Raw genomic sequence first — 13830 nt, forward strand, 5'->3', positions numbered from 1 at the left:
GGTTTTTCCTTCAAGAAAATTATGAAAATCTTGTGCAGGGACTAGGTGGTGCAAACCCTACTAAGCAAAGGAAGAAAGATTTGCTGAGAAGCAGCAAAGAAGCTAACCCAGCAACAGCTGACAAGCTGACATATTTTTCTGTCTCCAAATTCCAAGATAATCAGAATCAAAAGCAAGTAAACAAAGCAAAACCTGAATGAGAGTAAACTATCGTAGAATCACAGAGTGATTTGGGTTGGAAGGGACCTTAAAGATCATCTAGTTCCACCCCCGTGCCATGACTTTATTTCTGTATTCAGCCAATTCAATATGTATTTGCTTTCATGCTACAGGTCAAAGGGCCTCTTAAAGTTGTACGTGAATTAAGCAATTTTTCCAAGATTCCCCAGTATTGTGTTTGCAAGTGCAAGCATGAAGTGCTTCACAGGAGGGAGCTCTCTCTTAATAGCTGGAATTGGAGGGAGGGAGAATAATAATTTAATCTTTTCCACTTTAGAGATGGCTAAAATGTTAAGAACAATACAGCATTTTTGTGTAACGTAAAGGGAAGTTTGCTCATAATTTCAGTTTCTATAAAAGCATTAATTAACTGAGAGTAGATTTAGATTAGACATTAGGAAGAAATTCCTGAAATAAAGAAGAGCTTTAACAGAATTTCCCATTGAGTTGTTCAGTGAATGGGAAGCAAACTTCAGGTTGAGGCAGGGGACATGTTACTGCCCACACAGGGCTTCTGTGCTCAGGCTTAGGGCAGTGTGTTTGGTCTGTGCTTCCCTGTGCTGTGCTCAGTGACTGAGCTGCCAGTGGAGCTAAAGCTCAGATCCTTCCATACCTCTCATCATGCAGAGCTGCATTTAGCTCTACCCAGAATGCTTGGGTGGCTCTGCCCAGTGTTCCTGGCAGATGCCAGCACAGGAGTGAGCTGTTGGCCTGAAGCCCTTCTCCCACGAGCTGAACACAGAGGAGAAAGGGTGGCAGTGATGCCCTGGCTGTCCAGGTAGAAATATTCCCTGTTGTGCCACTTTCTACAAGAGGCTGCTCAGGCTGTACTTGTGGATGCCACCATGTCCTTCACACTTAGACCCACATCTTTTCCTGGGGGCTGTGGGAAAGGCCTGAGCTCTGGGGTTCTGAAGCTCTGAGCAAGAGCGAGCATCTGCTGGGGCTGTGCCCCTCTGCCCAGGGGGGTAGTGGGGGTTGAGGAAGATCCTGCAGGTCTGTGGGCAGCTTGTGCTGCACTTGAGCCCTGCTGTGACTACACACATCCTGCTTTGTGCAGGCAAGCGGCAGGAAGGGGTGGCTGATATGGAAGAGTTGCTGCAAGCACTCACATCCATTAGTGCTGTTCTGCAGGCCAGCACTGTGCCCTTGTAGCCAAGAAGGCCAATGGCATCCTGGGGTGTATTAGAAGGGGGGTGGTTAGTAGGTCGAGAGAGGTCCTCCTTCCCCTCTTCCTGGTGAGACCGCATCTGGAATATTGTGTCCAGTTCTGGGCCCCTCAGTTCAAGAAGGACAGGGACCTGCTGGAGAGAGTCCAGCGCAGGGCAACTAAGATGATTAAGGGAGTGGAGCATCTCCCTTACAAGGAAAGACTGAGGGTGCTGGGTCTCTATAGTTTAGAGGAGACTGAGGGGTGACCTTATTAGTGTATATAAATATATAAAGGGGTGTCCTGGGTTCAGCAGTAGCAGTCATTTTTCTCCTTCTTGGTAGCTGGTGCAGTGCAGTGTTTTGACTTTCAGCCTGGGAGCAGAGCTGATAGCGATGTTTTGGTTTGGCCAAGGACTTTGTGAGCCTCATGCTCTGCCAGGGAGGAGGGGAAGCCAGGAGGAAGCAGAGACAGGACACCTGACCCAAACTGACCAAAGAGGTATTCCATACCACAGCACGTCATGCCCAGGATGTAACTGGGAGTTAGCTGGAAGGGCTGGGAGTCTGCAGGGTTGGAGGAGGTATCAGTCAGAGCTTGGTCGGGCTGAGGGGGGTGAGTTATCGGTTGGCTGGTGGTGAGATGTTGTATTCTCTTCCCTTGTTATTTCCTTTATCATTGTTATTATTGGTGGTAGCAGTAGTGATTTGGGTTATACCTTAGTTACTAAAACTGTTCTTATCTCAACCCGTGGGAGTTGCATTCGATTCTCCTCTCCGTCCCTCCGGGAGTAGGGGGAGGGAAAGAAGGGGGGAAGTGAGTGAACGAGTTACCTGACTGGGTTTAGATCACAACAAGGGGGGTGTCACGAGGATGGAGCCAGGCTCTACTCAGTGGCAAACAATGATAGGACAAGGGGTAATGGGTACAAACTGGAACACAAGAGGTTCCACTTAAACTTGAGAAGAAACTTCTTCTCAGTGAGGGTGACGGAACACTGGAACAGGCTGCCCAGGGAGGTTGTGGAGTCTCCTTCCCTGGGGACATTCAAAACTCGCCTGGACACATTCCTGTGTAACATTATCTAGGTGTTCCTGCTCCGGCAGGGGGATTGGACTAGATAATCTTTTGAGGTCCCTTCCAATCTCTAGCATACTGTGATACTGTGATACTGTGGGTGTCTCTTCAGAGCAAACAGATGACTGTGACTACAGTCCCACTTCCTGATGGCCCTTCTTCATTGGGAAAAAACCCAAACCCAGCCCCTTTCTCATCTTGTTCTTGCATGGTCATTCTTGCTTTGCTGTGGAGTCTACAATGTGTCCCGTCCTTCTTTTGGTGTTCAAAACTGACCACAATATTTTTATTGAATTTTAAAGTAGTTGGGGTAATAACTCCCTGTTTTCGTAGCTCTTGCTCTTGCTCCTTCTACTTTGCTCAGAAAGGAAATGTATTTTATTGAAGGGAATCACCTGCTATCTCACATTGAGGCTTATCACAGAAATAATCTGTCTGAAGGCAAAATCCAGATTTACTTTCTAGTCTATGGCGTAAGTTTATGAGTCTTCAAGGTGAGAGAGCTCTTTAAACCATTATTGGGTTTAAGTTTATGGGGGAGAGGGGGGAAGCTGGTTGTGCTGTTGATCTGTGAGAATTCAGTGAGCATAGGCTTTGACTGAGAAACAGTCAAATCCCTGACTACTACTTCAGATTTGCTTCAATTCACAAAGTGCTGAGCTGTGGGAACTGTAGATGTGTACTGCACTAACCAGGTGACTTGGATTAGGAAAGGAAAGCTTCCAGGTGTCTGTCGTTCAGGTAAGAGGATACAACTGGTGTAAGTAAATGGAAACCACATCTCTGATGGAAAGAGTGTTTGTTAATGGTTGAAATTCCTCACCTTTCCATGTGTGTCATTACTCTAAAATGATAATCCTACATGTTTATTGCTAAAATATTCTGTGTTCTGGGTTTGCAACTAGCTTCTTCATGCTTTTAAGAGCAATCAGCAAGAAGCATGCAAGCTTCCTCAGGGTTTCAGTTGCATCCTTTCTCTCGCAGCTGAACACCAGACCTGCACCCGGAGCTGCACACAAGGTTATGTGGTGTGGGACAGCAAAGCTATGTCTTGGTTTGGCAGGGAGCATTGCTCTTTCTTGGTTGATGTCCAGGTGGTCTTGCACACTGGCCTGCGTAGGTATGCCTACTCTGTCTACCTGAGGGTAGATGCTTTTGCTGGTTTCTGTGATTAAAGTGGTAAATGCTGAGCTTAGTGTGCCAGATAACAGTTGTGAGAAGGAACTTTAGAGGTTTCAGAGAGGAGAATAGTAATGCACAATAACTTGTTTGACAATCAAAGGGGAGCATCGGAATATCCTGTTGTCTTGGGTTCAGCAGCAGCAGTCATTTTTCTCCTTCTTAGTAGCTGGTGCAGTGCTGTGTTCCCAGACTTCCAGCCTGGGAACAGTGCTGATAAACCCAATGTTTTCAGTTGTTGCTCAGTAATGTTTACCCTGACCAAGGACTTTCTGAGTCTTATGCTCTGCCAGGGAGGAGGGGAAGCCGGGAGGAAGCAGAGACAGAACATCTGACAAAAACTAGCCAAAGAAGTATTCCATACCACAGCACGTCATGCCCACTATATAAACTGGGGGCAGTTACCCGGAAGGGCTAGATCACTGCCCAGGTTGGGCTGGGTATTGGTCGGCAGGTGGTGAGCAATTGTATTCTCTTCCCTTGTTATTTCCCTTATCATTATTATTATTGGTGTTAGCAGCAGTAGTTTGTTTTATACCTTAGTTACTGGACTGTTCTTTTCTCAACCCGTGGGAGTTACGTTCTTTCAATTCTCCTCCCCATCCCTCCAAGAGCTGGGGGGAGGAAGAGGGGGAGTGAGCGAGCGGCTGTGTGGCTGACTGGGCTTAAACCATGACAGTTCCTTCTGGCGCCCATCGTGGGGCATGAAGGGTTGAGATAACGATCGATCTGACCAGAGTGTGTCTAATCATATTTGTGCTAAGCACTCATTGTTTTGGATTAATAGTCAGTTGTCACAGTGCTGATTTATTGGCTCTCAAAGTTGTTGCTCTTGATCTCACAGTTTCAGCATGTCGTACCTTATTTACAGCCGGTATTTGCTGTGTTAGTGTTTATCGGCTGGGGGCCTTGGGCTAAGGTTCTTGTTTAATTGTTCTTTATGGTAATGACCTGTAATTCAATAGAATCATTGATCATGAAACTAATCTGGCTTGTGTTCCCAGTGTGGTCACCACCGCTATACTTTGGGAGGTATATAATGGAAGTGTTTAGCAATTAAACATCTTTTCCCCCCTCCTCGGATGGTCGACCCATGATGGAGGCATTCCCTTACGTTCCCACCTCCCCCACCAGGCTATTTACAGCATCATTTGAGAGTTCTGAAGGTTTTGAATGGCCTTTAGGTACCCTTGAGACCCGCCTGCTGATTGCGATGGGGATCACCATGCTGGCACATATACAGAGTGCATTTTACCCACAACCATTTTGTCTGTTCTCGAGAGTTAAGCAGAGTTGGGTTTTGGCCTTGTCTAGGGTTAGACGACGATATAGGAGGACCAAGAGATTTTCCCTAAGGCTGGACAGTCATGAGTGGCAGGGTGTGTGGGATAGTATGGGCAAGTATCTAGGCCAGTGGGCCCCTCCAGTGCTTTGGAACTTCACCACTGAACAAGTGCAAAATCCAGAAAAATTAGTAAAACACTTAAATGAGGTGTGTTGTCATTCTGGTCATAGCAGAGAGGGACAAATCATGGCAACGTGCTGGGGCTTGGCCTATGCTTACAGAGCCCTGTTCAACACTATCCAGCACCTTCAAAAGGAAATAATGTTCCTGGATCTGATGGCAAAGCAAGAGGCAGCTCCAAACACAGCAGCTACACCAGCCCCAGCAACAAGTACAGCAGCTACCCAAACCCCGGCCGCAACAGACAGTGCAGCCGCTCCAACCACAGTGATAATCACTGCAGCTAAACCAGAGGACCAATTAGTGACAATATCGGTTGCCCGTGTATGCAAGGGGAAAGGCAAACAAAAGACGAGAAAGACGAAGAAACAAGATGAAGAAGCAATGGCAATGCACTTTCTACCAGGGACAGCATCTGATCAGGAGTCATCACCACATGAATCAGAGGAAAAAGAAGAACAGGTGACTTCTTGACCTCAGACCTCAACCGAGCTATGGAATATCCACAAAGATTATACCCGTCAACCAGGGGAGCATGTCATCACCTGATTGCTCTGATTCTGGGACAATGGGGCTGACGGTCACGAACTAGAATGTAGGGAAGCTAAGCATCTGGGATCACTTGTTAGGGAACGGGGAATTGACAAACCAATTGCAAGAGAGAAACAGTCCCTCAGCCTTTGGAAGTGGCTCTTGGCTGCTGTGAAAGAAAGGTTTCCATACAAGGACAATGTTATGAGTCGTTTGGCCAAGTGGACTACTTTAGAGAAAGGATCCAGTCTCTGAGGGAATCAGCTGTTGTAGAGATGATCTATCACATCAAGCCGAATAACAGGGCTGCACCCATAGATCCAGATGAAGTCGAATGTACACGACCCATGTGGCAGAAATTTACATGGAATGCACCATCATCATATGCCCATTCATTGGCAACAGTAACCTGGGATGACATAGTACGACTAACAGTGGATGAAATGGTTCATAAACTCCGAGAGTTCGAAGACAATCTCACCCCTTCCATCATTTCAGCTGTGGAAAAACTGTCCCAGGAGTTCAAACAATTGAGAGACGATCTATCTGATCTATCGAGCTCCCCACGTGTACCAACATATGTCTCAGCTTTTTTTTTTTTTAACAAAACGCTTTCTACTGCTCGAGAGAGAAGATATAGAAGGTACATGCCGTGGGCTACCCTCTGGTTTTACCTGTGGGATCACAGAGAAGACATGAGCAAGTGGGATGGAAAACCTACCTCAGCACTGGAGGAATGGGTGCGTGAATTGAACAGGAGAACAAAGGTCAAGGATGATCATCCCATGAAAGCTGTGGCTTCAGTCTTTGGTGAGCAGTTTCCCAGATGGAGTGAAAGAGCTGATTTTACTCCAGCTACTGTGATAAAGAACAACAGTCCCTTTCTACAAGACTTAAGTGTCCAGTGTTGTGATGACCATTAGAGGGGCCCTGCCTCCAGCCAGGTGGAGGTAGGGGACAATCGGATTTACTGGACTGTGTGGATCAGATGGCCTGGCACGTCAGTCCCACAGAAGTATAAGGCTCTAGTAGATACGGGTGCACAGTGTACCCTGATGCCATCAAGCTGTCAAGGGGTGGAACCCATCTATATTTCTGGAGGGACAGGAGGATCCCAAGAGTCGACTGTACTGGAGGCTGAAATCAGCCTAACTGGGATGGAATGGCAAAAGCACCCCATTGTGACTGGTTCAGAGGCTCCATGCAGCCTCGGCATAGACTACCTCAGGAGAGGGTACTTCAAAGACCCAAAAGGGTACAGTGCACTGGCAGCAATATCGCACCAACCGAGACTCCCTGATTCCCATCCGTCAGCTGATCCGTAGACTGGAGAGTCAGGGGGTGATCAGCAGGACCCGCTCACTCTTCAATAGCCCCATATGGCCAGTGCGAAAGTCTAATGGAGAATGGAGACTTAACAGTGGAGTATCGTGGCCTGAATGAAGTCACACCACCATTGAGTGCTGCCATACTGGACATGCTAGAACTTCAGTCTGAACTAGAGTCAAAGGCAGCCAAGTTGTGGTATGCCACAACTGATACTGCCAATGCATTTTTCTCCATTCCTTTGGCAGCAGAGTGCATGCTACAGTTTGCTTTTACTTGGAGGGGCGTCCAGCACACTTGGATCCGACCGCCCCAAGGGTGGAAACACAGCCCTACCATCTGCCATGGACTGAACCAGACTGCACTGGAACAGAGGCAAGCTCCAGAACACCTGCAGTACATTGATGACATTATTGCGTGGGGCGATACAGTGGAAGAAGTCTTTGAGAAAGGGAGGAAAATAATCCAAAGCCTGCTGAAAGCCGGTTTTGCCATAAAACGGCGTAAGGTCAAGGACCTGCACAGGAGATTCAGTTTTTGGGAATAAAACGGTAAGAAGGACATCACCAGATTCCCACAGATGTGATCAACAAGATAACAGCAATGTCTCCACCAACTAATAAGAAAGAAACACAAGGTTTCTTGGGTGCTGTGGGGTTCCGGAGAATGCACATCCCAAATTACAGTTCGATTGTAAGCCCTCTCTATCACGTGACCCAGAAAAAAAATGATTTTACGTGGGGCCCTGAGCAACAACAAGCCTTTGAGCAAATTAAACAAGAGGCAGTTCATGCAGTGGCCCTTGGACCTGTCCGGAAAGAGCCAGATGTAAAAAATGCACTGTACACCTCAGCCGGGGAGAATGGTCCTACCTGGAGCCTCTGGCAGAAAACTCCAGGGGAGACTCGAGGTGGACCCCTTGGCTTTTGGAGTCGGGGATACAAAGGATCTGAGGCCAGCTATACCCCAGCTGAAAAAGAGATACCAGCAACCTATGAAGGGGTTCGAGGTGCTTCAGAAGTGATTGGCACTGAAGCACAGCTCCTCCTGGCACCCTGGCTGCCTGTGCTGGGCTGGATGTTCAAAAGCAGGGTCTCTTCTACACATCATGCAACTGATGCTACATGGAGTAAATGGGCTGCACTAATTCGACAATGAGCTCCAAGGAAATCTGAGTCATCCAGGCATTCTAGAAGTCATCATGGACTGACCAGAGGGCAAAGATTTTGGAATGTCACCAGAGGAGGAGGGGATGCGTGCTGAAGAGGCCCCACCATATAATAAACTGTCAGAAAGTGAAAAGCAGTATGCCTTGTTTACTGATGGCTCTTGCCGTATTGTGGGAAAGCATCGGAGATGGAAGGCAGCTGTATGGAGTCCTGGACGACAAGTTGCAGAAACTGCTGAAGGAGAGGGTGAATCGAGTCAATTTGCCGAGGTGAAAGCCATCCAGCTGGCCCTGGACATTGCTGAACGAGAAAAGTGGCCAGTACTTTATACTGACTCATGGATGGTGGCAAATGCCCTGTGGGGGTGGTTGCAGCAATGGAAGCAGAGCAACATGGCAACCCCATCTGGGTTGCTGCACTTTGGCAAGATATCGCTGCCTGGGTGCAGAACCTGGTGATGAAGATAAGCCATGTAGATACTCATGTTCCCAAGAGTCATGCCACTGAGGAACACGAGGACAATCAACAGGTAGATAAAGCTAAGATTGAAGGGGCTCAGATGGACTTACATTGGCAACATAAGGGTGAATTATTTTTGGCCCAATGGGCCCGTGATACTTCAGGCCATCAATGCAGTGATGCAACATACAGATGGGCTCGTGATTGAGGGGTAGACTTAACAATGGACAGTATTGCCCAGGTTGTTTATGAGTGTGAAATATGTGCTGCAATTAAACAAGCCAAGTGGTTAAAGCCTCTTTGGTATGGAGGATGATGGCTGAAGTACAAATACAGGGAGGCCTGGCAGATTGATTATATCACACTCCCACAAATCCACCAAGGCAAGTGTCATGTGCTTACCATGGTGGAAGCAACCACCAGGTGGCTGGAAACATACGCTGTGCCCCATGCCACTGCCCGGAACACTATCCTGGGCCTTGAGAAACAGATTTTGTGGCGACACGGCACCCCAGAGAGAATTGAGTCAGACAATGGGACTCATTTCCGGAATAACCTTATAGATATTTGGGCCAAAGAGCCTTGCATTGAGTGGGTATATATCATAGCCCTACCACGCACCAGCCTCTGGGAAAATCAAACGGTACAATGGGCTGTTAAAAACTACACTGAGAGCAATGGGTGGGGGAACTTTCAAGCATTGGGATACACACTTACCAAAGGCCACCTGGTTGGTCAACACCAGAGAATCTGCCAACAGGGCTGGCCCAGCCCAGTCAGAACTTTTACATATTGTAGAGGGGGACAAAGTTCCTGTGGTGCATATGTGGAATTTACTGGGGAAGACAGTCTGGGTTATTCCTGCTTCAGGTAAAGGCAAACCCACTCGTGGGATTGCTTTTGCTCAGGGGCCTGGATATACTTGGTGGGTAATGCGGGAAGATGGGGAAGTCTGATGTGTACCTCAAGGGGATTTGATTTTAGGGGAAAACAGCCAATGAACTCAATTATATGCTATTGCCTGCTATGTAGCACTTTTATAGCCCACCAACTAGATCTCTTTCTCTCTATCTCTCTCTGTGGATGCATATATATGAGATAAGTGTGATGGTATATTGAAAATGTGGGATCTGAGCATGACGTGAATGGTATGGAATAAGGGATGGATGCTGTCCTGGGTTCATCAGTAGTAGTCATTTTTCTCCTTCTTAGTAGCTGGTGCAGAGCTGTGTTTTTGACTTTCCCCCTGGGAATAGCGCTGATAACACCGAAGTTTTTAGTTGTTGCTCAGTAATGTTTACCCTGCCCAAGGACTTTCTGAGTCTCATGCTCTGCCAGGGAGGAGGGGAAGCCGGGAGGAAGCAGAGGCAGGACACCTGAGCCGAACTGACCAAAGAGGTATTCCATACCATTGCACATCATGCTCACTATATAAACTGAGGGCAGTTACCCGCAAGGTTAGATTGCTGCTCAGGTGGGCTGTGTATCGGTTGGCGGGTGGTCAGCGGTTGCATTCTCTTCCCATGTTATTTCCTTTATCATTATTATTATTGGTGGCAGCAGTAGTGATTTATGTTATACCTTAGTTACTGGACTGTCCTTATCTCAACCCGTGGGAGTTATATTCTTTCAGTTCTCCTCCCCTTCCCTTCAGGAGTGGTGGGGGAAGAAAGGGGGGGAGTGAGTGAGCGGGGCGGCTGTGTGGCTGACTTGGGCTTAAACCACGACACCTGTGTTAATGGCCAGGTGGCAGAGGCAGCACAATATTGGATGTCTGAGAGTACTTCAAAGGTCCTGAGCATGATGGGAGAGGGCAAATGTGTCTGTGTGTTATTGGGTGATTATGCTTAGCCTTTCCTTTCAAGTTGTATCTAAACTCCTTGAAAATTCCTTTGGACACCTTCCTTCTTTACGGAGGAGGTGTCTTAGGATCGTGAAATAAACCTTTTGTAGTTTTACCCCCATCCCTTTCTTCGATTGATAAATATCCCAAATCACTTTTACAACAGAATTTGTAGCCCAGATGGGACCCTCTCATCTACTGGTCAACTCTGGTGCCTCTTTGGGATGTTTTGATCCACAGACTGGCTGACCTCATTTGTTTCTGTCAGTTTCTGTCATGGAGTGCCCTGGGACCAACCAGAAAAAGGTGAGGTGCTGGTGAGTTGGATTTCTGTAATTGTACGTAATTCTTTTAATTTGGAAATGGGACATTCTATTCTGCCCCCATGCAGACCTGACTCCATCCTTCTTGCCATGAACAGAGCCTTCAGACCAGGAGACCACATCTGCTCCCAATGAGTGTGGGAGAAACATTTATCAGCATTCTGGCATTGCCAAACACATAGGAGAAACACATAGAATAAAAGCTTATTTCAGATTTTCAGGATATGCAGGTGTTTAGTCTGAAAAAGCCATATTGATTTGTTGCCTCGGCCTCAGCCAGGGCTACTTGTTAAAGAGTGTTGTGACCAAGGACTTTTCCACCTGCCTTTTAAGTTCTAGCTGGCATGTTGAAGCCTTGTTTCCATTTTTGATCCTATAAAACACTGCTTTTCAGCTTTTTCCAGTTTGTGGACCTCTCAATTTTTTTTTTTTTTTCAGTGGAGTTGTGATCCCCGTACAATGACTGACTTGTCTGCTGACAAGACAACTGGTTTTCTGAATACCTTAGTCTGTTTGCTAAGCACTTCTAGTAAGCAATACAAAGTTAGATGAGCTGGGTTTTTTTTCTTTTCTCCCTGATCAAAGAGTATGTCTGTTACCCTTAAAAGAAGCTTCTTAAAGCTCTTAAATGCTCTAATTTACTGCAGGAACCAGCAGCTGCAGTTTCTTGTCTCTGGTAACAAAGCTTCAGCAAAAGGAAACGTGATTTTTGCTGCTTTTTCAAGTCTTCTGATTGTCACATTAGGTTGTCCATGGTGCTAAATCGTGACAACGGGGATTTTGCCAAACTGATTTTCCCTCACCAAAGGCACAGCAAGGAGAAACCACAAGATGAACAAGATGGTTTGGTGCTTGAGGAGCTGGGTGGGTGGGTGGCTGCAGAAAAATCCTGCTTGGAAGAAGCTGAAAATCTCTGATAATTTTGGCTGCTTGCGTCTCAGTTTTGGCAGGCTAGGCGAAGAACAGTGAGCTGGGGGCGCTAGTGGCAGAGTTACATGGTGGCAGGCTCTGAGGTGAAACTGGTTGGGGCTGAAATTAATTTGAGACATTCATGAGAAATGAAAGCAAAAAAGCATGGTTGACCTGCACCAACCTGTGGCTGATTGGATCTTAACTTGGCTTCTCCTTGCATTGTCCACTCACGCAAGCAGATTTTCCTGGCCAAAGCCTGTAGGCTGTAGGCATTGTACTTGCTGTCCTTGATGCAGTCCTTCAGTTAAGCTCTGTTCAGGTAACACCATGATTTAACCCATAAATCTGAATAGCTCTGTAATAATAAGGCAGGGTGTTTTTTTTTGTTTTTTTTGTTTTGTTTTTTTTTTTTTCCCAAAGCAAATGCAAAGCATTTCACAGTGGTGCAAAATAGAAGTTGTGTTGTTTCTAGCAGTTATTCCATATATGGACTTTCTTTTTCTCTTGTCATCATGGGCCAAACTAGGAGAGCTATGTCACAGAAACTCTATGTGATTGGTGTGCTTGCCCTGGACAGCTGGGATCTTTATGTTCTTGTCCTCTGGACTTGCTTCAACAGTGTTATGTTGAGGGGTCCAGAGCTGAACACAGAACTACAGGTAGGGAACAGCAGCATCTGGTCCCAGATAACTTCAGCATCACAGAGCAAAAGCAACGGCTGAGGCAGGAAGCATGAGTCGAGAACCAGTGGTGTGTGTCTCACCAGAGAGGTGTCTGAGGCACAGCATACCTCATCTGGGAGGTCTCCTGGATTTTGCTTTGTCTGCATCAGAGTGGGTATCCACACAGGTTTTCCTTGTATCAGCCCTGTTGCTAGGCCCCCAACATAATTCATCCATGTCCTCCTCCATGTTTGAAGGATCTCAGATGTTCCTTCCACATCTTGGCAAGAGAAAGCTTAAAATATCCATGGATGTTCTGAAGAAAGAGAGAGCATGCCCATGGGCTCTGTCACAGGAGCTCCAGAAATCCTGGCCCTGACTCCTGCAAGTACATCTCTGAGGTACTACAGGCTGGAGAAACCACAGGTACTTTGTCCTGGGCCCAGAGCCTTTCTGTAGCACTTCCTGATATCAGCATGTTTCTGCAACATGCTTTTTATAATTTGTGGGTTCCTTTAAATGTCTTTGTCACAGAGATAGCATCTCTCATTGAGGCTGACATCAACTATGTTTGGAGAAAGGCTAATGGCTGAGGTGAACTTTTAATCTGAGTTAGAACAGTCTTTTTTATGGTCTCTTTGTACTCGAATCTGGAAAAACAGTGTGGCAATGTGTCTCCTTCACTCTCTCCTTCACTCACAGTGGCCTGATTAAATCTCATGTTGTGCAGTTGGTTAGTGGGTGTGGGGTGTCTTGGGGAAGATGACCAGCCCCATGGAAGTTGGATGGATTGAGCTGGAAGGGGGATCACCTGCAGGTTATCTCTTGAGGCAGAGGTAAGAGGAATGAGAATAAAAATCTCATTCAGTATCCATGTGAGAGCTGGTCAGGAGAAATGCCCCACGTGCAACTTTCTGTGGAAACCATGGCAAATGGGAGATTTCAGGAGTTGGAGAACAGCATCCATGATCTGTGTCTGGCCTTTCTGCTTTCTTAAGACGTGACAGGAGACCTTTCTGCTCTGGTCCTTGTGGTGAGGAAGAGCCTCTCCTCTGTCAGACATGCTGGTAGACAGCGCCATGTGCATCCATTGAGGTGAGTGGCAAGTGTACTTAGGGTGTGGGTTATCTTGGAGAATGGACTGCTGTTGGTACAAGTATGTCTATCCACAGCTGCAATGCAGCCTCTTGTTTTTTCTGCCCCTCTAGGGCCATGCAAGCCACCTGCAGCTGGCTGGACATCCAGACTGACAGGCTGTTCCTGGTGTGTTGGGTCCCAGGCAGCAGTGCTGTGGTGCTGTATCACAAACGTATGAACTGAAAGTGCTACAGGACAACTTATGGGACAAGGGCCAGTGGAGCAGGTCTCATGCAGAGCATATGGTATTTGGCAGGTCTGTACTGTGGGGCTACCTGGGAAGTCTGTTCATGTCCATGTCCTTGTTGTCTGTAACTGGGAGTCTGCAGGTTTATTTCCATTTTACAGATCTATGTGGGGCTATAGAGTCCCTGACTC

Source organism: Pezoporus flaviventris, unplaced genomic scaffold, assembly GCF_033815535.1.
Source record: "Pezoporus flaviventris isolate CSIRO_AGI_PZ_B2104156 unplaced genomic scaffold, CSIRO_AGI_Pfla_v1 ptg000015l, whole genome shotgun sequence".
Classification (NCBI taxonomy): Eukaryota; Metazoa; Chordata; class Aves; order Psittaciformes; family Psittacidae; genus Pezoporus; species Pezoporus flaviventris.